The sequence below is a fragment of the Buteo buteo genome, chromosome 4, assembly GCF_964188355.1.
Source record: "Buteo buteo chromosome 4, bButBut1.hap1.1, whole genome shotgun sequence".
Classification (NCBI taxonomy): Eukaryota; Metazoa; Chordata; class Aves; order Accipitriformes; family Accipitridae; genus Buteo; species Buteo buteo.
Window position 1 is genome coordinate 6,664,117 of NC_134174.1, and position 25,902 is coordinate 6,690,018.

General features: G+C 45.1%; 1 long non-coding RNA gene across 1 annotated transcript; it reads right to left on the minus strand.

The window, feature by feature from the left end:
• Window positions 1-19,320: 19,320 nt before the first annotated feature.
• On the minus strand, window positions 19,321-23,251 carry LOC142030528 (uncharacterized). Its single transcript, XR_012650203.1, has 3 exons — window positions 23,185-23,251; window positions 22,791-22,919; window positions 19,321-19,449 (listed from the first exon to the last, which is right to left on the minus strand). It is a non-coding gene; the product is annotated as an uncharacterized LOC142030528 (long non-coding RNA).
• Window positions 23,252-25,902: the final 2,651 nt, after the last annotated feature.

A 25,902-nucleotide genomic window follows, 5' to 3' on the forward strand; every position in this document is an offset into this window, starting at 1 on the left:
GACCTCCAACATGGGATATCCTAGGCCATTTCAGGCTCTAAATAGCATAAGCATATGAGTCTGGTGCAGCCAGATACCCGGCTAAGGATCCCTAAGCTTAGAAGGATGAGTCTGTTAGCTGAATCTCACCTTAGGGCCTTTATTCACTTTCCTAAACCTGGGCCACATATTGGATACTCCAGGGCAACTCAAACGGTATTGATGCCTGCATTTATAAAACAAACAAACAAACAAACAAAAAAACCAAATAAGACCTCTAGGAGTCTAATTTGGAGATGGCTGAAGTTGAAGTTCAGTAAATCCCATTGCTAACAAATGAGCCCCAGGTGATGTCCCAGAGACTCTTAAGTGGCAATTGTGCCAAAAAAACGACGACTGCAGCGGGACTGCTTTCACGGAGTAGATGTGTGCAGAATATCTCTATGACAGAAGAGCCAGACCCCCAAGAAGTTGTACTTACATGATCTGTAGAGCACCTCTGCCATTAATTTAATCCCATTCAACTTCTGGTGCTGAGGATCCCCAGGAAATGACTGCTTACCCCTTATGGACTTATACCCAAAGTATCACGTAATTTGTGCCACAGCAACCTCGGTCCCTGATCCTGGTATAATCATGCCATACACTGGAGCACCCCCCCTGCCCCAGACCACAGATGAGAAGCAGACACTGGTTCCTTCTGCTCAAAAGAATAATAAAATAAAAAGCAGGAACCTTCACAGCCTCTCTGGGCAATTTGTTGCACTATGACTGGTGTCAAAGACATGGTGAAGATGTTTTTCCTGATATCCAGCATGAACATCTCCTGTTGTGATTTATGCCCCTTGCCTCTCACACCTTGCCATACTGCAAAAAAAACCCACTAAACCTTCTTGATAAAAGTTCCTCACAGATAGGAAGGGAGGGTGCTGCTGTTAGGGGCTCCCCAAGCTGTCTCTGCTCCGGGCTGAACAAGCCCAGCTCCCTCAGCACCTACGGTAGGTGAGTGCTCCAGCCTGCCCAACCATGCTGGTGGTCCTTTGCCGAGCTCCCTCCAGTGTGTCCATCAATTTTCTGTACTGGAGGAACCCAAAATTGGATGCAGTATCTACACGTGGTGTAACAAACGTCTTAGGGGGGGCAGGGATAACAACTTCCCTCAGCGTCCGGGCTCCGATTCTCTTCACGCAGCCCAGGATGCTGTTGGCTGGCTTTGCTGCCAGGGCACACGGCTGGCTTGTGGTCACGTCCCACCAGGGTGTCCCAGGTCCTCTTCAGCAGAGCTGCTTCCCAGCCTGTATCACTGCGAGCACCTCTTCCTTCCCAGGGGCAGGTCTCTGCAGTTGTCCTTCTTGAATTTCACAAAGTTCCTGCTGGCCCTTTTCCTGCAGCCTGTCGAGGTCCCTCTGGCTGGCAGCCCTGCCCTTGGTCACCCACCCCATGCATTTGGTGTCCTCTGCAAACTTGATGAGATGGGATACGAAGCGGTGTGAAATATGGATGTTTCACTTGCGTTGTTGTGACGAGTTGACCCTGGCTGGATGCCAGGTGCCCACCAAAGCTGCTCTATCACTCCCCTCCTCAGCTGGACAGGGGAGAGAAAATAGAATGAAAGGCTCATGGGTCGAGATAAGGACAGGGAGAGATCACTCACCAATTACCATCATGGGCAAAACAGACTTGACCTGGGGGAACTAGCTGAATTTATTACCAATCCAATCAGAGTAGGGTAATGAGAAAATAAAAATAAATCTTAAAACACCTTCTCCCTACCCCTCTCTCCTTCCCGGGCACAACTTCACTCCCAAATTCTCTACCTCCTCCCCTCCAGCAGTGTAGGGGGACAGGGAATGGGGGTTGGGGTCAGTTCATCACCCCTTGTCTCTGCCGCTCCTTCCTCCTCAGGGGCAGGACTCCTCACTCGTCCCCTGCTCCACCGTGGGGTCCTTCCCACAGAGGACAGTCCTTCACAAACTTCTCCAATAAGGTTGCGATTGTACAGTTCCCCCCCGCCCCTTAAATCTGTTCTCCCAGAGGTGCTACCACCGTCGCTGACGGGCTCAGTCTTGGCCAGCAGTGGGTCTGTCTTGGAGCCGGCTGGCGTTGGCTCTGTCGGACATGGGGGAAGCTTCTAGCAGCTTCTCACAGAAGCCACCCCTGTAGCCCCCCCCCCCCCCACTACCAAAACCCTGCCATGCCAACCCAATACAATTGCACTTGTCCTTCTACAGGTGCCTGAACCTAATACAAGTCCAGGCTGAGGAGAGAGCACATTATGGCATCACCTCACCCACTCCTCTCTCCTCTTCCTTTCATGCCAGAGTAAGTTAAAAAGAAGGAAACTCCAGTTGGTGCTAAGAAAGGAACCAGCGGTTCTCCAGCAGGTACGCTGTAACTAGTCACACAGCGCGCTCAGAGCACACTCTCGAGCAATGCTTCCACTGGTCCAAACAGCTGCTCGTCCTTATGTACGGTCACAGCAGTGACAATGCCAAAGCTATGGCTGCACCACTTCCAGGATGGCCAAGATCCTCGTGCTTGCCGATGACAGGAATCCATACACCCATTCCCTTGTTAATGAGTTGTCAGTCTGCTGCCAGCAGCCAAACACAGTCTTCCCTTCCACAGGAATGACCACAACTTGTGGCACAAGGTTAGGGGCCCTCTGCTCTCCTGTCTTCATCCCAGCTTTTTTTGCAGCTCGCCTTGTCCCTATAGTCTCAGCAAAACTCAGGTTTCCAGCAATCTTGTGGGTAGGGTAAGGGAAAAATACCACCACCACCACCGCTCAGTTAAGAATTGAGACCGTGCTGACTGGAAAGGCAGGAAGACCTTGACCAGCGTATCTGCAGGGGGAAGAAGGGGTCATGAAGGGCCGTTTCTCCTCCCTCCCCACATCCCAGGTTCCTGTCTCAAACCATGGCCCTACACAGATGGAGGAGAAACAAGCCCAGCAAATGAGGTTGCATAGGCAGGTTTGCTTTCAGTTAATTTTTTTTTTTTTTTTTTTTTTTGCAAACACCATCTGCCAAGCCAGTGGAGCCCATGGTCATTTTCACGGGCCTTCCACAGTCAAGTGCTACCACAAATTCCCACGTGCGATGCCCCATTTCCCTGCCCCTTTCCAAGCACCTTCTTCATGACTGGGGATGCTTGCTTACTAGACAGCTCCCATTTGTGCCAAAATATATTTCCCAATTAAAAAAAAAAAAAACCCTAGCAGTGTTCCATCCCTGCCCATGTGCCTCCCTTTTAGTGTTCCTGCTACCTCACAAAAGAGTTATAGCTGCATTCAACTTCTGAACAACAGCAGTGGGGCTGGGAGGTGTAAGCGTTTTCACAGCTACTGAAGTTGTACCCATGCTTATGCCACAGCCTGACTGTTTATATCTTCAACATCTCGGCAAAATGGCTTGTCACTGGGTCAGAATGCAATTTCTTTAGCGTAAATCATCTCCCTGTGCCTGGTGCAGGAGCAGATGCCAGCCGTAAATTTACTCTCGGTGGAACACAGCTCCTGGATGAGAGGTCATGTTCCCAGGTGTGAATAAATAAAAAGTGCACAACTCGTGGAAACAACAGCAAGCAGCTGGATTGTAGCTTTGCATGGAGGGCAAACGGGCTTAACAGGAGGCGTTCACAGTGCCCCTTCTCCCCCAGCCTCATTTTCTTCAGCTCATTTAGCCTTACTGTTTTCTATTAACAGTTGGCCATCTCCCTGCTTGCTGACTACCCTCTCCTCCTTGGCAAAGTACAGAAACGTTTCCTACCTACAGTCCCCAGGGCTGTGGAGTTCAACCCAGGGAAGTGGTGCCAAATTTCCTACTTAGACATAAGAGCTTTTGCGTGGCCAGCCCTTGGGCTCGGTTAACCGAAGTTGTTTGTTGGTTGAGCATCCGTGTACACCTATTCAGAAAGTTAGAGAGATATCACCATATGTGGGTCAGAATTTAGCTTGACCTACCGTGCATCTGAAGAAACTGCTCATTCTCTGCTGAAGGAGAGTGAGGAAGGGATCCTGGTGCAGAGACCTAACTTTGGCATCCTGGTTGGGTGCTCAGCTCATCTGGACGCGGTGCACTGGGGCATGCTTTCTGCCAGTAAGGAGCCCTTGCGCTCCAAGAATGCACTTCTGGGCTTGCCTAGAAATTTGTGATCGTCAGCTTTCAAGGTCTAAGGAAACAAAATACACAGGAAAAAAACCAAACCAAAACAAATAAACAAAAAAATCCAACACCCCCCCAACCCTTCAAAATGGATTTTGTGCAGCAAAATCTACCCGCGTCCTTGGGAAAACAAGCTTGTAAGGAGCATTACTATCAGTGCTGGCAGCTCTCTTCAGTCTGCTTCTGCATATACACAGAACTGCCTTCTCCTGAGCAGCTTTCACCCGCTGAAGGCTTGCAGGGCATCTAAATGGCTGCAGGGCTTACGTTCATGATGCACTCACCACCGCTCCCATTTTACGTTCAGTTGCCCAGCCATGCCTGGGGAACTGCCTGCGTACCGCTGCTGGTTTGGACTGACAGGCATCAAAGGATGCCTTCTCCTGAGCAGAGCACTTCAAGACCCCATGAGGAACTGTGTTTTGCCTCCCCAAATTAATATGCAAAAGTAAGCAGCATGAATCAGCCACGGGGCACTGCAGCTCTCCTGTATTCCTTTTACTCTTACCAGCAGCTTGGATTTTATGCTTGGAGCATCATTCTTTCCCCATTCCTCACCTCTCAACTGGTCGTCTCTCATCCCATTCCCATTCCTTTTCTTCCTATGAGTAATTCTTGTTCTCTGCTCTGTATTCAACAAGTGCTTGAAGTGAATGAGGGAGGTGATTAATTATTTAGGATTGTACAATCTAACTAGGTGCAGTGGGAAGGATTTAAGCAAGTGAGACATAAAGGCTGAAGATCAGGAAAATATTTCCTTAAAGTGAAATGTAATAGAGGGCAAGCCTGCCTCTAGGGCAGCACGGGAAGTTTCTCCTCCCATGGGATTTAAGATTGCAAAGAGCAGAAAATGGTCTTTAAGAGTAATCCTTCTGGGACAAGGTTAGCTAGCCCAAAAGCCTGTATTTGTCTCTCCCTTCTAGGCACAATGGTGGGACACAGTGTGTGAGAAAGCACTGAAACGAGAACACAGAGAGATTTATTCATGCTGCAAACTTAAAATGCAGTGGGCAACTTCACGTCAGTGCAAACAACTCTTTTTATAACCTGTTTGAAGATTTTTTTTTTATATATCCTTATTACTCAAGTAATCAATTTTCAACGATGAATGTGAGAAGACACTGCATTAGCACAGCAGGTAAATTTGGGGCTGAAAAGAAAGCACAGTAGCCCTTAAAATGAGAATTAGTTGTGAAGACTACATCTAAGATTTCTAATAGTACTCTGAGCAATATCAGGGTTTTCTGCTTTCATTTGCTGTGCTGTCTCCTTTCATTACAGAATGTCCTAGCATGAACCTATCTGCCACGCTCTTGAATCCTTTTATCTCTCATGAGCTTTTTTTTTTTATCCCATTGATCACTTCCTTCTCATGCAAAGACTTGATATGTTTAACCTTCATAATCTTCCTACTTTGCAGTTGTGGGTCTGTAATTACAGGCTGTTTCAGGGCTCACCTAGCAATAAATCAAGTTGCGCTAATTGAACAAAAACTTGTTCAAAAACCTTCTCACTGAAGTGATCATTTTGCCTCTTTTGGAAAATTTTTTAGCTCAGAAATAGCACACAAACTTGTTGCTTATGTGAAGCCTCAGGATTATTTTGGCAACTCACAAAGCCCATTCTGGCCGCAGGCAAAGTGGTACCTTCAGCCAGGCTAGGCTGCGTGGTGTGGGCAACCCGAGGAAGCTGTGAGTGACCAAATGTTGGCTTGGGTGAATCCCATCATTAGTGGACCATTTTGTCACCTACAACAGTGTGACATTTTAATACTACAAGCATCCATTCCAGCCTGTCTGAGGGCATTGCAACTTAGCTGGTTCACTGAAATGGCTAGAACTTTGTTGCCTTTTAATAGCTTCATTAGCTGTGTTCAATGCTTAAAATACATCTATGGGACACAACGCTGTGTCTGGAGCAATTCCCACTCTAGTGTGAATTAGTTACCCTGAGCCCTCGAAGGCGCTGGAGCATCGTGTTCCTCCTGACCTAACTGGAAAGGCAGGGCACAAGATCATCTCACACGGCAAAGTCAACACACCTGATCTGCCTGTGCGCTTTGCGTGTAGCACAGGTAGCCTGTGGGTGGTGGCTCCAACACACGTGGGTCGTAGAATCATAGAATGGGTTCGGTTGGGTCTTACGAGTTCATAGCGAACGAGCCGTGTGCCGATATTGGTGCAACCACCAGACATTTGGCCAAGTAGCGGCACGTGTATGGCAACACCTGGCGACAGGGACTCACAGGTCTTGAAGTTTTTTGGGTGCCTGATGGCTGCATGAGTTGATGGGAGATATCTGCTGGCACTGAACCACCAATCTGCATTGACGTGCAGAGCAGTAACTTGCTGGTAACACCAAAACAACTTACCTTTGTTTTCCCTCAAGTATTACACTGCATGGGACTCCTGGAAATGCATGTTCTTTTCTCTAATTTACTTGAGGTGAGGACTGGCTGGTATCCCCAGGCAGAGGCTGTGTCTTCAAACCTTCAGTGTTCCAGAGAGCTGACGGTGATTTCAGATTCCCACAAATATAGGATGGGGAAGCAAGAAAAATAATTTTACAGTACAGGATCCTGATGCTTCAGAGCTGTTCACAGGAAAAGCCCAAGGAGAGGGGAAGAGGGGGATGCAGAAGTAACACAAGGGGGAGGTTTCTTGTCACTTTTCGTTCCTCCCAGAGGATATTAGCTGCACATCAATGCCAAACAATATGTTGTGCACGTTCTTTAGTTTGGCACAATACCTCCTGCCTTGCTCTTTATCTGATCTCCTGGATAAATCAGTCGACTCATCTTCCAGATCCTCAGCTGGAATTTCTCTGTGTACCAATAAGCAAAACAAAGCTTCTGCATGTCCCAGTGGTTTCAGCTTCCTTCCCTCTCATTTAATTAGTTCTTGTAGTAGTTAATGGCCACCAAGTCTGCTCTCTATTTTTCCCTGGGGGTTATAAGACTCTCATTTATAAACGATCTCAGGAGGCATCAGGAAGAAGAGGAGGGCTTTGCCACTCTGACCCTCAACATTTTATTTATACTTTTGCTGAGTCTTCATTTCCAGGCTAAATGTTGCAGCAAACTGACACCAGTGGAGTATAACCAAGTCAAAGCTTTTCCTGCACACTGCCATTTTTTGAGGAACGACTTGAAACTGTTAGGACACATCACGCAAGTTAACTTTGCCAGCTGTTGGGTCCGGGTCTCCCATCACTAACAAGCTCCTCTTTGACCATTGCATTCTGCTGCACAGGCTGTTGAATACAGAGGGACTTGTGGCCAATCTGGTCTTGAACAAAAAGCTATAAGCTTCAGCAGCTACCCATATGCCCTAGTGTCCTGCAGATGTCTGAATGACATTTTCCTTCACAGAATATCAAGAAATAATGGTGGGAAAAATTGTGCATACCTGCAAAGACTTCTTATTGGTGGCGGATAAGCAAACTTGAGGGGAAATGATTACATGCCTTGCATTAAAGAGGAGCATTGGCAGGACCTTGGAAAGCCAAGATTTTGTTCATATAATATTTCAATGAGCAAAGTTGTGCCAGGCAAAAGAAGAAGGGGAAGGTTAGCGGTAAAAAGCAGCAGCTTTCAATTGCATTTAAAAAAAAAAAAAAAAAGTAGATTCTGCAAAAATATTTAAATGTCTTCTTACAGTGAAAAATCTGAAGTGAGTCTTTCCCATCTGTTTTTTTCACATTTCTATATAAGCATATGATTATTTTTTAATGTTTTCTCCATAGGGTGTTAAAGTGTTATTAAGTGACGCTGGCTCCTGAGCCTCTATTTTTAAGACCCCCACCATGACTGCTTTGCAGCAAAGATGTGCCAAGGCTTGCATTTGACTCTGTAGTGCTCAAAGACTTCGAGTTCTTATTATCACTATGGCAACTATTAATCATTCATTTGTTGTAACATGATAAATACATGCCCTCAACTAGAAAGCATGTTACAAATCACTGGAGTACCCTCAGAGCTGCTCTGTGTACCACTAAGTCACCCAAAGGAAAGCACAAGTACAGCAGCAAGTATGTGAAATTGTTGCAGCAAACCTTGTGAGTTGGGTCATCAGAAGAACAAGGTAATCAAGTTCTCAGTTGTTAGGTTTTTGTTTGATTTCTCTAAACAGTAAATGCTCACGGTGTAAAGACTTTACTGTAAAATGCAGAGGCTTAGAAGTGTGATAGTCATGCATGTCTCTGCCATGCACTGGGAGATGGCACGATGACCCACCACATTACCTCCAGGGACTTGGATCCACCACGCAAGGATGAAATTTCAGGTCTTGAAGACAGTATAGGCACATTGCAAGGGTCTCCATTCTCCAAAGCAAAGCTGGTAAGATTTTGCTTGGGCACAGAGCTATACTGACATGGCTACACTGTGTAATCTCGGAGCTAACATTAAGGTATCTCCATTGTGCTACGCAGCATGAGTACATCCCTTATGTGGTTACAAACCAAGAGCCATCAGAAGACATCCTCTGCTCTTCTCGCTCCTTTTTCTAGCTCCTGTAGGCTCTTTCTAGTCACCAGTACCAACCACAAGAAATGCTTGAGGACAACATCCGCAAAGACATTTTAGCAGCCACATTAGCACCAAGCAAGAGTTAAAAGTAGCTCTGTTGGCCATACTACTACATCACTGGCCACAGCAAAGCCCTCTCATTTCACGTCCCCTCACCAAGAGCAGCTGAGGCAGACTGCCTTGCATCTAAACCAACCAGAGATAGCAGCCTGTGGAGCAGATGGGCCAGTGTGAACGTTGGTCAGTAACTTGACTTCGGTTTCCTATGTGATGCCTTATGGCCCTCAAACATTAGCAGGACGAGGGGCCTCCCCGTTCATATTTCACAAGCTGTTCCTGTTTTATCTTTACATCATGGTGCTGGGGGTGAGTTCAGTGCCCCAGACCAAGGGATGAGGAGATGTCTGAGGCTGCAAAGCCTGGTAGGAACATGTTGGATAACTGGTCTGGTCCTATATCCAAAGCCTACACCGAGTTATCATGGCAGCTATGCCCAAAAGCCTTCTCCAAGTGACTTAGCTGAGTTAGTTACTCCAGAAGCAGGCCCTGCAGCCAGCTTGTAGCATGGGACGGTGATCGTAGCCGTAACAGACCAAGAAGTGTCACTGGCAGCTGTAGACTCCCAACTGCCCCAAAAAACCTTAGCCCTCATCTTGACAGGCCACAATGAAGAATAAAAGCCACCACCCAACTTCACCTAGTCTTTGGACCTCTTTTGAGAGAACTAGTGATTTTTTTCCTGGATCAGTGTGAATTTTATACAGTGAGAACAAGCCTAAGGCCATCATTTATACAGGTCACTGGCACTGACAGCTGGCAGCAGCTTCAAAATGCTCTGCAGTATCAGTATCAGTGCTATCCCAGAGCATCTCCTTTGCTCCATAAGCAGGTCAAGGGAATTGATTATTCGCTTTTATTTGGTACTTGTGAGATGACATCTAGAGTACTGTGGCCAGTTTGGGGCCACCAAGAGAGTGACCAGCCAGTTGGAGTGAGTCCAGTTTGGTTATAGTCCAAGATGATGAGGGAGTCAGAGCACATGATGTAGGTGGTGATACTGAGACAGTCAGTTTGTTCATCCTGGAGAAGAGACAGCTTCAGGGGAAGGGGGGGGATCTTATAGCTGTCTTCAACAACCTAAAGAAGATGTTTCTCAGGAGCATACAACAAAAGGACAAAAAGCTACATGGATGGATGAGATGGGCACAAGAATTTGCTGGAAGGGCAATTCCAATTAGATATAAGGAAGGAAGAGTTCACCATGAAAGGAGTTAAGCACTGAAACAGAGGTCCTGAGAGGAGGTGGGATCCCCATCATCAGAGACATTCAAAATTCAACTAGGCACGGCCCTGAGTAACCTGAACTAACACTGAAGTTGGCCCAGCCCTGAGCAGCGGGTTGGACTAGGACCTCCCGAGGTCCTTTCCAGTCAAAACTGTACTATGGTGCTGTGATCTTTTATTTAGGTGGTTCCTACCTAGCTAATCCCCAGCAGCACGTCACTGCAGAATACATGCTACTTAATCCACCGCTCTTTGATCTTTAGGACTGGTGTCAGTGAGGGGATCACTGGATGAACCCAGCTCTGGAGAGGTCTTGTCTCCAGAGATTTACGACAGCTAACTACATTCCTCACTCAGGCTACATGGCATTTTGCTTTCTTTTATCCTGCCCACCCTCCCAAATCCCTGTGCCCAGTGCAGCAATTCTCATCTATGTAGTACAGAATCTGAAGTAAAGAATTCAAAGATGTGTTAGTGCCACCAGGAAAGGCTTTAGCATTAGCTTGGTGCTGTACGTCTTATATTCAGATTAATCAGGGAAATAAGCACACACAATGTTCATAAATAGATAGATCCTGTGCTCCTAACAGAGGCTAAACTTGCAAAAAAAAAAAAAAAAAATCAAAGGATGGTTTGCATCTGAGAACAGCAGGCTTAGCGGATGGAGAAGGAAAATCTTCTCATGGTATTTCTATTCAAGTCCAGCCTCAGCATAAGGTGATCACGTTATGTATTTAAAAATGAAAACTCCCATTTTTCTGAAGGGAGCTTTATCACAAGGATTATCTACAAAGGCTACACAGAAAGATGTCACAGCAAGGAATAATGTGCCAGACTGGATAGGAGCAGCAGTAAAGGGGCTCCGTGATGCCCGGCACAGTCGAGATACTGAGATAACAGCCTCTTTGTTCCAGAAATGTTTTTCCATAATGCTCATTGCTGAACTACCAGAGCACTTTCAAGTCATGCACTAGGCAATATGACTAACATCTGCCATGTTTTTTCCTTTCATCCTGTCCCCAGGGGCAGAAGCTTGTGCAGTCGTGGGGAGGAGGAGTTAATTACATCACATACATACGTTTGTACGCACACATACGCACCCATGAAATCTCTTCCTTGCACACATGTTGCTTTATTTTGCTTCTTGTCAGTAAGGGGAAGAGCTAGAAGATGTACTTTCCACGACAGTAGGGGTGGAGGTTTGCAACATGTTTAAAAGCAGAGATGCATTTCTTTGAAGTTCTGAAATTCAAAGGTAGCACAGCCAAAATTGCATCCTACAAGTAAAAGGCAAATATTATCTTAAAAACATAAACAAAATCACCCCTCCTCCAAAAGTTCCAGCCCAGAATACCCTTCCCTCTTCTCAAAACAAACAACTTTTGGCTGGAAAAAGCAACATGAGATGTGGCCAGGCAAGAGCTGTAACAGTGTTCTCTTCCAAAGCAAACACTCAATGCTTTTATTACAGTGAAAAATAATAATGGGATACAGAGCGTACATGATGTAAACACCTTTAATGCAATTCTAATTTTATTGTTGCTTCAAGATCACAGATTGTTATGGCAACTAAAGAGAGAAGGGGGGGAAACCTGATCGCAGCATTAATTTGATATCAGATTCATTTGTTCCACGTTTGTGCTTCAATGCATGCATAATAAACAATCCCAGTTAAAGAAAAATAATAATATTGAAGCTATAATAATGGCATAATGTAGTATCCACTTAACCTCCAAGTCTGGTTAAAAAAACAAAACAAACAAAAATAAAAAATAAATCCCTTATGAGTCTATTACTGTTCCAGCTGCAATACAACTCACATTATAATTAATAACATTTGTAAAGCAGGAAGGCCAATTTTCAGAAATCCAGTCTATCGGAGCACTGGAAACTGCTAAGCTGACAACTGCAGCAGTGGTCCCACGTCCCAGCTATAAACTCTGGGCAGGCGACTGAGCAGCAGCGGTAGATCCCGCTCCACTCCCTCCGAGTGGATGTGGGCACTGCAGTACCAAACGTGGGGATGAATTCCTCGGTGCTAACGTGCCTCCTCCCACGGAAGGCCAGTGCAACCCCTGGGCGCAGCCCTGCCTGGATGGGGAGGAGGCATCTCTTGTGCTTTGTGAACCTGAGCCGTGATGGATGGTTGAGTTGGGATTTGGTTCCCAAGCCAGGAACTCGAGCACACGTGTGCTACATGGGGTCCCCATCCACAAGCACTTGGGCAAAGCTCCATCTGTGGTGGACGAAAAGTCTTTTACCTTGGCTGCAAATCTTCCGAGTGGTCTCAGGATGTGCAGGGGGCAGGAGAAGAGGCTGAACTTCTCAGGGTGGACCTGCAAGCCTTGCCCTAATGAGTTTTGGGTATCGTGAGCTTCAATCACATCTACTGGTGAACATTTAAGTACTCAGAGGTCATTTTGTTAAGTGACGTCCAAATTAGGTGTTTAAGGAGGCAGAGGGCAGGTAAGTACTTTTGAGGTTCCGTAGCAGTTTCTTAGTTTGATTTAACAAGTTGTGGAGGACACCTGCATAGGGCCTTACCTGAGCATCGTCTGTCCAAGAGCATGGAGCCATTGCCTACAGCCACATGCGACAACACACAGAGATGGCTGATAAAAACTTTTGTTTCAGAAAATGCTCTCAAGTTGGGAAGATGAGGACTGGGGCATGGAGTGGGGGGGGCAATAAAGGGACAATAAGCCCAGACAAGTGATATCCTGGTGGCTCAGATCTTCACTCAGGCTCAAACGTGGCACCACCATGGGCCTTGGGTTTTTTTGTTCCACACAGATAAGTGCCTTTGTTACCCACCATATATAAAGCTGGTATAGGTAGGAAGTGGAACATGTACATTTACATGTAAAGACACTTACGCCCTCTCTATCAACAGGTTAAAACTCCTCCTTTCATCCTCCCTGAGAATAAAAACTAACAGCAAAACCCTAAAACTTTCCACTAACCAGAATACCCATTGTGCCCAGAAGATCAATAAGTGTAAAGTGGAAAAAGATTGAAGCTACTTAAATGAGGATTCTTAAGGGAACCGTATCCATCTCTGATAAAGGGAAAAAAATAAGCAGCATCAGAGAAATGGAAGATACAAGCTATTGCCCTCTGAGGAATGTGATGTCTGCAGCTTACCCAAACATAATTCTGGAGGCTTTGGGGCATGAAGTGTGGTTTCACTTTGAAAAGGACCCATTATTAATAGTGTCATGGGTTTCTGGGATTACTGTGTCTCAGAGGTTTATTGTATGTTCATTTGCTCTGTTTACTAGCAAAATGTTTCTCCTCCAGATTCTCATCTTCCAGGGCTGTAAATGCAGCTTAGGATCTGAAAGTCAAGATGAGCTCTTCCAGGCTCATCCATCAAGAGTAATAAAGTGTCTCCTGGAGGTTACACATGGGTAAGCAAGAGCACACTCTGACGGCAGTGGGATTACACTGTGTGTCCTACAATTAGAAATTAATGATCAATTCTTTCAGATGATGCAGAAGATAGAAAAGGCTCCAGTTCCTGAGTTCTGCTAGTACACCAGGGCTGGTGGCAGGAAAAATTGCATGCTCTTCCCCAGCCAGAAAACATAACTCTCAACACGCAAAAAGCATCCAGGCTTACACAGGTGAGAACACGCCTTTTCTATGTCCACCATTTTCAGACTAGAAGTAGGTTTTACTGATACTTCTTTCTTTGGAGACGTGAAAGCAGTAAGGCAGGATGTGGCCTGAGGGTCAGAAATATGAACACCCTGTTAATGCAGAATGAATTAAAATATGAAAAATGCTTTTGCGCAATTGGCTAATAAAAGTAGAAATGAGAAATTAGTTTGTTCTGTTTCCAGACAATAGCCTCATTCAAATGTGAGTCTGTAGTGCAGCATTCAGAAGCATCACCCTGTGCCGGGGAGCCAAGTAAAGCCGTGTTTTAGTCCAGTTGTTCCAAATGTAACTGTATTATTCTTTCAGTGACAAAAGTAAAAGCAACAGGTCTCTTTACAAAGGATTCCCAGCGTCAGCAGTACTTGCATTTACAAATCATAAATGACCAAACGCAGTTCAGCAGAAACAGTGTCATGTAGCTACCAGCTTCTAGTTCAGTGTTATTTAATTATTGCCAGCACCATTGCTGCTTTTTTTTTTTAAGCTTATTTCTGGTTATTCATACTTGGCAAGAAAAACCAATGTCACAAATACATTAACTACATATTGTGTTCACCGACATTGGCACTTGGTGCATAAGATGCAGCAGTAAATTCTTAAAGTCAGAGCTACAGACAGATCTTTTTATCATCTCCTGTACTGAACTGTCATCAGTCTCTCCAAAGCACGGAGGCACAGACTTTTGACGTTCTTGGTGACCGGGGTGACTCACCTGGAATCTTTGAAAAGGCTTCAATCTTCACAGGACAGGCTGCCTCCAACAAGCTGATCACACAAAACCTGCGCTCAGGCTTACGCCCTGGCACAAGCATAATCTTTTAAGTTCTTCTGACCTGCCAGTGTAACCTGTGTTAACTGACATGTCATGCAGAGTTGTAGGAATTCATTTGCATGGTTGAACCAGCCATGATGGGAAGTTGAAACCTGACAAAACCTCAAACAGGAAACAGGGTGGAAACGATGGGCTTCCTACAGAGGAGAGCAAATTAGATAAGACAATGATCCTTTCTGGGCTTGCAGGCCAGGAATTGCCTTTATGTTTCATAAATAAACATGCATTTGGCTTATCCAGGTACTTGGATAATGGCTTTTTTTTTTTTTTTTTTTTTTTTTGCACACAGACCATCATCCAAGGCTAACAAGGACAGGTTATTTGTGCAGAAATGGAAATATTTGTCCTTCATAGTTCATTTCTCATTTGACATTCTTTATTCCTGATTGTTCTGCTTTAAAAGATAGAAGCATCCAGCCATGGAGAAGCAATAATACCCAGCAACAGAGGAAGCTGATGACACAGCACAAATGTTGTACTTTGCGCTTGGTGCCTGGCACTCAGCAACACCACGGGAGCTAAATCCAAAGGGGTTTTTTTGCACAAACCCATTTAGCAGATTCTTCAGAATAACAAACATTTAAATGAAGATCAGCCAATAAGCAAGGGGTAAGCAATAAAAAAAATAAATATAATTACCCACCTGCTCCCATTTGGATTTTGCAGATACTGAAACTGGGTCATAAATTTTGGCCACATAGTCTTGAAAGGAGACATTGACCCTCCAGATATTATCCTCAGTCTTCTTCAGGGAAAAAGACCACTCAGATCAGGAGTTCCCATGCTGCCTACAGCCTCCTGTCTTCTTTGGGACAATCTGAAAATGCCTCCTGTAATAAAAAAGTCAATGTCCTGGTCAGGTAGATAAGTAACAGGCATGACATATCCCCTGCCCAGGGACACTGCAGCATAAAGGATCTCTTTATGTGAGTTATAAAGGGTATCGTTTCTATAATGCTGTTTCCCGTTATGCTATTGCTGATCTTTTTCCCTACCACCTGTTGCTGTTCTGGAACTTGAAAGCACGTGCTGAAGGAGAAATAATCCCAAGTAAGGATTCTTAGGCAATTTAGACAAACTCAGATTTTTTTCCCTATCCCTTCTTTTCAATATGGAAATGAAACTTCTAAAAAGTCTTTTCCAGCCAGAAGACAGAGTGTCAGCAGGGATTTTCATACTCCCCTCACCATCACATTTTGCAGTACTGCTGCCCAGAGCTGAAAATGTGAATTCGGATGTGATTTTTGGATTTGGTTGCTTTTGACCAGAATGCAACCTTTGATGTCTTTGTGATGGTACACCTTGGATGACATTGACTTAAGCTAAGAGAGAGCCATCAAGAAAATACAGTGGGCCAATAGAGCCTGAATCTGCTCTTCTTATTCATCCATGAGATCCCAGTCACAAGCAGCATAAAGTAATTATAACTTGCAATTCTGAAGTTGATTTTTACAGTGATTTTGAGGTTTTCTTGTTTAAGTTTGCAATGTCTAGAGTATTTTGCTCTTTCAAGTGCTTTTCTGCCTATGATCTCTCAGCAACTTATAGTGATTAATGGAAGCTACAGTATACTCTCATATGATAGTGCAGACACAGGATTACAGCAGTTTCTTCTTCAAGAAATGAAAATTACACTCTCTAAGCCACTAGAATAAAGTAACTGATGATGAACGTTGACTTTAATGGCTACTGGGGATCTCTCACTGCACTACTAAAATTCAGCCACTTGTAGGATGAGAATGCAACTGCCACCCAGCCATCTGCAGCCACAGTGAAAAGCAGTTCAGAGAGAGACAGCTGTTTCAGGATCGCAATGCAACAGAAATGGTAGCAAAACGTTGTTGACATTCAACAAAAGCAATTTCCCTAACCTGAAAATTATTCTTATGTGACATTTAAAAAAAATAAAATAAAAAGAAATTTTAAAAGGACTGACCTCTTTCGGTTAGGAATGGTTCAGAGCAAAACGTTTTCGCCAAGCTGAAATCAAATATTTAAGGAGGTTATTTATTGGGAAATGTTGCCATTTGGTTTTAGATTTGATCCATTTCAGAAAATACTTTTGGACTTGCAGTGTTTTCAGTGCAATGGAAATCCTGCTTATAACATTAACAGCACAGAGACGAGCCCCAGACACTCTGCAGATGGATGAGAAGAGATATCCCATGTCCCAAAGAACCTGGAGTCCAAAGAGATGAGTCAGTCGAAGAGTGGAAAGAGATGGCAAAGGCCAACAGCTAACCCAGGCCTTCCAAAGCCCACTCTGCTGTCTCTTTTATTGAATCCCACCTTCCGATGGTATTTCCACGCTTTCATTTCTGAAGGACTCTCAGCAGGTTGAGCTGCACTACCTTGCACAGCCAGATTTGCAGGTCGGGCTTTAATTCCTGATGTTTCACTCTTTTTTATGATTCTAATTGGCTCGGGCTTAGAATTAAAATAAATGAGCAAATGATTTGTACTTAATGTGTTTGGCATTTGTTACCTCAGCCAAAAGGTAGCTCAGGTGAGTTTCCTGGCAAATACAACCTGTTTTCTTTAAAGACATAAAAGCCATTATGCAAATCTTGGAGCCGGAGGACTCGTTTATCCCTCAGCCTCACAGATACAGCCAACTCCACTGAGTTCGTGGCTCTGTGGGCTGCCCTGATATCATGCCATTCATGCCCTGAAAAAAACAAAACCCCGTGGCCATGGTTAATGTGGCACAGATTAAAGACGTCCTTTGCTAGGCAGCTTTCAGCCAGCATGGTAGACCTCATGCTGCCTGAAAACAGTTGTGCAAAAACACCTTTAGTGTTTTTAGTGGCCCAGGCAATACCCAACCACCCCATGGACTCATTGCCCAGGGAAAAGAACTCTTATCTGTGAAAAGTGTGCATGGCAGGATCGGTTTTAAATATGCTAAGATCCCTCTTAACATAACTGAACATCACAGCTTGAGCCCTTCGGCCAGGATTTCTAGGATTTCTGAACAACCTGCTCTGGACCCGTGAGGAGGCAATACTTACCTACTCACCATCCCTGAGCTCTGCGTGTTGCACAAGGGAACCCTCTGGAGAAACAGCACGTCACTCCTAAGTGATACATCTTCTCCCGCCCCTCCTCTAGCTGTTTAGCTATGGAAAAAAAAAAAATAAAATACCTGCTCTGCACTGTCAACGAGCAATAGTTGTTTGGCAGGACACAGCCTCCTCTGTGCACACAAGACCAGAGCCTGGGCTCCTTGCTGTGGCTGTGGGGTCCCTAGGGGGGGTCCCTAGGGTGGTCCCCGTCCCTGGGAAGGGCTCCTCTGCGCCGTCCAGGCTCTCCACCACATCAGCGATGAAGCGACAGCCACGGTGAGGGACACAGCTGCCTTCTGCCTAAGGCACGGGGCTGCTGGGCTCCCCTCGAGGCCGCGACGGTGGGGTCGTGCCTGGCTGAAACGCAAGTGGCTGTTAAAAGAGGTTTGCCATGATTTGCAGTAGGTTTCCCACCGTTGTGAAGATGCCCATGTTCTCTGTCCTGGAAGAGAGGTGGGCTCAGCCCCCAGGTCAGTGATACTGGGAGGGGAGGGAAGAGGGGTGCTTAGTTAAAGTCTAATTATGGTTTTAGATGTCTAAGGCTTTATTGAATTGGCTTTCAGGTGCAAAGGCTGGCACCTGAGTCTCAGAGGAGAGGCCATCTCGACTGACGGAGGCCAAGAGATGTTGGTTTCTCCTTGTAGCCGTATCGGAGTCAAAATGAAGCAGCAGGATGAGCGGTTGGGATGGGTTTCACCTCTACGTGCACATGTGGTGAAAACAAACCAGCATGTCCCTGCCCCGGCCCAGCCAGCCCCCCTGCGCCTGTGGGGACCCAGGGTGGACTTCGGTGCCTGCCCACCCATCCTCAACCATAGAGGATGTAAGGAGGGGGCATGATTAGTTAGTAAAGACATTAAATGTGGTTGTCTGGTGAGAGCAGAGTCAGGATTTGGCAATCCAGGGCGAACCAGAGCCAGTGAAACATCTCGGGAGAACAGTGGGAGTGGTGGCGGGGACTGAAAATAATGAATGTGCCAACAAGAAAGCCGGTGGATGGGAACTGATGGGAGAAGGTGATTTGAAGAATGGACAACCAACCAGTCAATCAAAAGACAAGGAACTGCTGGGTGAAACAAAGGCAGGAGCCATCAGGCAGTGGAGGCAGCAGGGCAGTCGGTACGACACAGTAGCTGACAGGTAGGGCAGGCGGCTGTGGTCCCACCGGGCAGACGGAGGCAACCCCAGAGCACCAATCTGTCATTACCCCTGGTATTTATTCCCCTCCCTTCCCCTTTGATCAAACAGTTGCTTTTTCATCCAGAAACTCCTTTTGCTTTTGCTGCTGGCAGTCTCATCGTTTATTATCTAACTCATCCCTCCCTACAGTCATCCTCCCATCACTAGTCACTCACAGCCTCCCCAGTTCATCCTGCATCCAAATACTCATGTCCCACGCCCTTCCAAAGCCAACCCACCGCTACTGCAACTCAACACGGTCCCATGGTTTTCGCCGCCATGCAACTGCGGCACCACTCATCACATCACTGACAAGCTGTCGATGTAAACGTGCTGCTGAAGAAGGGACACATTCCTGCAGCTCCCACACATTCAGGGAGGCTCAGGCTCTGGGAAAAAAGCAACTCCCCGTGAAGGCAGATTATTTTAGCTGAACGTGCGTTTATTTGGAGTAACCTCACCATTTTCATTGGGTGCAGAAATAGTGAGAACCGAAGCACAGAGGAGAGACCTGATTTTCTGTGCCTGCCAAGCGAAGAAACAGAAGAAAAGGCTGAAGGCAGCTCTTGCCCATATATCCTGGGTCAGACCTGCGGTGGTCTCCAGAAGGTTGCCTGGGGCTCCTCGAGCTTTCCCTGGGCACCACCAACCCGAGCCAGCTTCATGCAAGCGACGCGTGCATGGGACCTGCATGGCCTTCGTGGTTCATCTTGGGTCAGAGGGGAGGTGTGTACAACGGCAAATGGGGAGCAGCTAGCAAAAAAATAAAAATAAAACAAAACGACCTGTGATATTTGGGATAACGTGTTTCCTGACAGATGAAAAATGTCACCACCAACTCTCTGTACATGCGTGACAAATGAGCTGGCAACTGCTCTAGGTCACAGCCAACCTTTGCTGAACTCACGCTAGCCCCACAGAAATTACCCAGCCCCGGCCCTAAATCCCTGCCAGGACACCCTCCCACCTTTCCCACTACAAGCCCATGAGCTTGTGGCAGGGAGAGTTTGCTCCCTGAAAAAAGCACCAACAGGTAGAAAACACTTTGCAGTTTTGAGTAGAATCCTGTAAATAGTTTGGAATCAGAAAAGAAAACAGAAATAAGCAAAAGAGCCTCCCCCAAAGCTCACAAGAGTTTTATGTTTCCTTTTCTGAGATTTCCTAATTTTCTGCTGTCATACAAAATTTTAAGACTCCAAATGCAAGCAATACCATCAGGATGATTAAAAAGCTTCCATGCGATCTCAAACCGTTTTTGAGCAGGGACTGAACTGGTCTAGTTAGGAAAGCTTGTTTGTTCTTGCTCAGGACAGACCTAGAAAGAACGTCATTTAGAATTATTGTTTGGTTTGGCCCCATTACTGAAAACTGAGAATCTTTTTCAGTGTGATTCACAACTGTTTTATAAGGCTTTTGGATAAGAAGAAGGAAAAGATATGCAAAACTTTTCCTTCTGCCACAGCTGGGTCTTCAGGAGAGTAACCAAGGTAAAAGCAGTACAGAGAAAGAAAACTGGAAACAAAGCGAATTTTTAAAAAGTTGTCAAAATAGTGGTTGGGGCTGGTTTTTATGTAAGATTTCATGGCTGGTTTTCCAAAATATATCTTTGAAAATGCTCTAAAACCAGACTTTCAATCACTAAAACCTACTTTTTTTCCAAGTATCATTTTCAAAATGATGGAGAAGGAAACCACACGGTTCAGCCATTTCAAGAGGAATACAATTTTTGCCACAAAACTCCGTGTTTGGGACATTTAGCTTCTAGCTCCTGGCAGCTCTGCGAGTCACAAAGCGCTGTTCGGGACAAGATACACCCAATTCTCTGCTGCACGAAGATGCAACACCATCAGCCCCTTTGGTGCTCTGCTCCAGCACCCACAGAAGGAGAGAGGGAAAAAAGTGATATTGGACAATAATTCACAGGCCCAGCACAGAGGAGGAGCCAGGACATACACCGGGACCAGGGAAGAAACAGCATAGTGTTTCAGCTGATGGTTTTCATTGGATAAGGAATATTTTTAATTCTCAGCACTCGAAAACTGCAATTTTTTTAATCCAAAGGGGTAAAAAACTCAGCCTTTCTCCTTTGCCTCAGTGAAATTTTGCTGGAAATGAACATAGAAAGTCCAGTGAATATGTTGAAAATTTTCTATGTGACTATTTTTGGTTTTTAATTTGGGGGGAGGTGGTTGAAAGGGAAGTTTAAAAAATAAACTTACCACCTGTCTTTTCAGCTTGTGGCTGTCAAGCTTACAAAAACATTAACAGCAATGTCACAATCGTAGCCAAATTTAGAGCAAACATCAGTTTTCATCTGAACTAACCACATTATTAAGCAACTTTTTAAAATGACAGGTGATAGCTATTGAAAGTAAATTATATTGAGAGTTCAGGTGGAAGTATTAGGAAAATGCATAGGCAAGCATACAACTTAAGCTTGCAAAGGGTATGTGTTGAATAGAGACTATAAACTATATATTTTAAGTTAAATGAGAGTGAAATTTTCCCTAGAAGAGCTAAGCCCTATGAGTTCAATTAGCCATTCACATGCTGAGTTCCTAAATAGACGTCAAAATTCATGTGTATGTGTATGCACATATTATAGATAATTATAAAAAATTAACATTTAATTTCATTAAACATTTAATTTCATTAAATAATATTAAATAATATAAATATATCAGTGTGTGCATATAAATATATGCATACACACATATCTGTGGATTTATTTTTTTTTTAATATATATGTGTGTGAACATGCACACACAAACACACTTATCTATATATGTTGGTGGAGGCCTGCATCTTGTGCACATATCACTGATCATATCTTGACACAATGGATTTGCAAAACAGAGTGGCAAAGATGTAAAAAAGTGAACCCTGCTGCAAGGACAAATTAGCATATTGTGAGATCCCTGCAGAGGAAATCAAGCATCTATACATTCCAGCCTACAATGTCCTGCAACAAAGGAATCGCTCATGTTGCCTGCAGCCATATTTTTAAAGATAAGAAACTAATTAGCAACATTATCAGCATATCTTTATCAAAAAATCCTTTATCTTTCCCAGGTTCAAGAATGCTGTGCACAGGGAAAACATTGACTTTAACAACATAATAAGAGGGCCTCAGTGGATTCTTAGTATAATAATAATATAATAATAACAACAACAACAACAACAATAGATAAGATATGTTTCCCTTTTTCCATAGTGGTTGATGACAAATCGCAGGTACCTGCTATCAGTCCCTCTTCCTTTGGGCAGAAATAGAAAGATCTTAATTTTACCCTCTCCCAGTTTACTGAAAATATGTGGTGCCTACCTCAGGGTGGGGTATAGAGGGATGTGAGGGCAGAGAGGACCAGCCTTGGTGAAGACAAGAGAGGAGGTGAGAAGAGGTCTCTGGAGCAAACTACCCTCAAGGTTTCACCCTGGGGAGAACAAGCTGGTTGAAAGCTGGAGAATGAACCTACACTCATGCACACAGTACAGATGGCCCAGGGGCAACCAGAAAATCAGACCATTAGTGTAGATGCACCTTCAGGCTGGGGGGAAAAAAAAAGGTTGCTTCTCCTCTCTTTTCACTCTTAGCACGGGTCATCACGGACCGCTAAAGTCCAGGGACAGCAAGAGTTGCTTTGTGTATATTTTCATAGCCAACCACAGATTTTGAAATATTAATAGTCAATATTCAGGCCAGAAAAGTGCAAGCAGCGTTAACACACTCAGAAGAGCAGCTGGGTTTATGTAGCTTGTGTTTGCTGCTTGGTGTTGTCAACAACTGCTGTGATTTTACCAAGAAACTCATAGAAAGTGGTGCTTTTCCTAATAGCCAGTATTCCTGGAGTTGTATGCATGTATTTTATGTATCACTGAAGCTTGAAAATTTCAGTCCTGTATGTACCTCTACTTAAAAAGAAGGCAAAAGCAGTTTTGGTTTTCTTTTTAATCTTCATTTTTAAGCCATTGTTGGGATTTAGAGGAATGAAAAATTACGCTGGATCTGGTTGCCACTGAGCATCCAATGACGGAGGTTTCCACTGTGGGCTTTAAGGTTTTACATGAGAAACCCACCCCCAAACTGTGCATACCATGAGCTGCAGAAGTCAGTGTATTTGCTGCCAAAGGGCCAGATTATCCCAGCTGGGACGTGGTCCAGGGCAGTGTAGATGGTCGAACCTGAGGCTCCAAAAACTGGACTTGGGAAATGTCACAGAAACCTGAAGAATAATAAAAACATGGAAATATCTCCCGAGGGAATGTGTGTCACTCACTGCTCCTGTCAAGGAAATTGCAGAAAAATTTCAGCTGACAAACATACAGACCCCAGGAGCAGCGCTACCGTGGATGACAAACCCATCATACCAGGGAACAGTGATTGCTGCACCCCTTCAAACAGCGTCCGCACAGCTCCGGGGCAAAGCAACTCATAGGAGAAAAACAACCCCTAGCCCATGCAAACTGCCACACTCCCTGCAAAAATACCTTTCCTCAAATCCCAAAATCAGGAATAGCCCTCAGCCCTCCCAGGAAGGGGAACAACACGCTCTTGTCCTTCTCTTCCCACCCAGTTGCCACCAGGAGAGAGGAACCAAATCGCCCTGAGGAGTTTTTCCATCCAGAGAGCAGAAGGCAGCCGATATCATTTATTGAACAGTCCTCTGGACTTCTGGGTGTTGTGTCACCTCTGAATTGAGTGACATACGTCCAGAGGGAGCGTGCATCGCCAAAAGTAATCGTAGTTGCTGTGGTGACTTCTTTGCTCGTGCAAAACCCCCTTTCTCACTTTTGGAGGCTCCCAGTTAAACTGAGCCCTCAAACAGTGCTGCCTGCAGCGTGGCCAGGGACGCTCGAGCAAAATACACAGATTTCTTCACTAATGCCTCTGGGTTTTGACTTGTACTGCAGCCCAACAGCTGGCCGAGAGCTGAGTCTGGAAACACGCCTGGTTGCCTGTCAAGGTAGAGGGGCCGCAGGGAGAGCAGGGCTATAAACATCACTGCAAATCTATGTTGCATCTATTTTTCACCACAGATTTAATCAAAGCATCCTCCAAGCCCCACATATTTGGAGCATTTTGTTTGAAAAACAAATGATGTGGTGGGTCGATGTCAGAGCTCAGCTCTGAGGCACCTGATTTAAATAACATCGTGGGATTTTGGTGCCTGGGCTCCCATCAGAGACAGCAGAGCCCACAAAGCAAGTCAGCTCCACTGAAAGTTGAGCTTGGGGCATGGGGCTTGCAGATATGACATGGCACATAAGGAAGGACTCAGCTCTTCTGGACCGACACCTGCGTTTGGAGAAACAAATCAAGCCCTGACTGCCTGGCCTGCTGTGCTGCTCCCTATGTTGACTTCATCTCCACGAAAAATAACAGGACCTTGAAGACTTAAGCATACACACGGAGACCTAATGTAGGTGTCACTTCAGGCTGAATCCCACTCTGAGTGCTAGAACTGAAAGGACAACTCCTCCTTTGTTACCCATCCGCTCTGTATTGCATATTCCCATTTTGCCCGTCCCCAAAGATGGGAGAGCAGCCGTGGGATGAAGGCAGGCATCAGCTGGGATGGCCACTGGCCAGCAAGCGGACAGGCATCACAGACAGATGGAAATAGTTCGTGGCAATTACCAAATGAGCTCAGCGACTCCTGAAGCTGCCCAGAGGCTGCGGCCAAAGCTGGGACAAAGCTGTAGACTTGCTGATCCAGGATATGACTTCTGGTGAGACCAAAGGGTGCCTCTGTTGCGAAGAACGGTCCCCGTCAGCTGCGCGTGTGGTTCACGTGGCAGGCAGGCTTTTTGCTAGTGCAATATAGAGCCTGGGAGATTTACACTTCACTCTCATCCCTCTGCTCACCACAGAGCTCTGGTCTTGTGAGCAACTGAGGACCCACCAGTCACCAGCTCAAGGGTTCCAACGCAGCCACTTGCAGATCCTTCCAGTTGAGTCTTTGCCAACAGGGTTATGAAGCACTTGTACAAAAACAGAGATGCTGTTGTTCTTCCTGATGAGTCCAAGCTGTGTACTCTATGTATTGTGGTCATCTGTAAAAGATGTTTAAGAAAACATCTGTGAAAGAGCAGAGGGCCTGTGAGGTGCAACGTTGCTGAGTTCCAAGGGGCAGCGGCAGGGACTCTGCTGAAACACCACCCAAAAAACTTCAGCACTCCCAGGAAGGCTGGACCAGTTAGAAAGAGGTAGGACATGTTTTTTAAAAGACAGACAAATTTTCAGAGGCCTTGAAAATAGAATGTGTTGGGAAAGCTGGAAAGCCCGAAGAAGCAAGAACTACCAAGAGACGAGGCAGCAGCAGCCTTCTGGCACATGAAAAGCATGCTGCAAAAAAGCAAGGGACAATCTGGTTTCCATGTCCAGGACATACAGGGACTAAGTTAAGAAGAAGGAGATTCAGTTTAGATATGAGGAAAAACTTTCCAGTGGTTGGGATAGTAGAGAACTGGAATAAATTTTTCTGACAAGGTGGACTTTACATCATTAAAAGCAGGTTTTAAAGAGATTTTTAGAACAAGTCAAGAAAAAAACAGCTCTCAAGAGTGCTACTGGCCTAGCTGGTACTCTTTCATTCCTTCCGGCACTATAATTCTGTAAGTCAGTGTAAATACCTGTTACAAATCGTACATGCTCTTTTGAAGGCTCGCTTTTAGACATGGTGCAGAGACAAAAAATTGGAAACTTGTGTAAGGGAAGACTGCATAATGAATACTTATACTGAGATGTTTATGGCCCTATAACTTTGGGGTTTTAGAATAATATAGACTATGATAGGTAACTATTTACAGTGTCATGTTATTTACATGGGTTTACATATTCTAATAGTGACTTACTAGCAACCTGCCTGGTTCTTTTTGAAGCTGTGAGCGACTAATATTTATTTATAAAAATATCGCGTATAAGAATGACGCCATAGTCTGGAAGAAACTTTCTGCATGTCCCAAGTGGACAACATTCTGCTCTGAGATTCAGCAAAAAATTTGCAACTGCCTCTGCATACTCTGTTTCAGCACATAGTCGGTATGAGTTATGTTGGCCTTGGGAATGCGGGATCTTTCAGCAACCTGCTCACCTGCTCGGATGTACTTCTTCACCTTGATAAATCTCATTTCTCTTATACATAGATACAGGCACACACATACGCATAGAGATATTTAAAGTCAACCCCAGCAAGTGGAAACAAA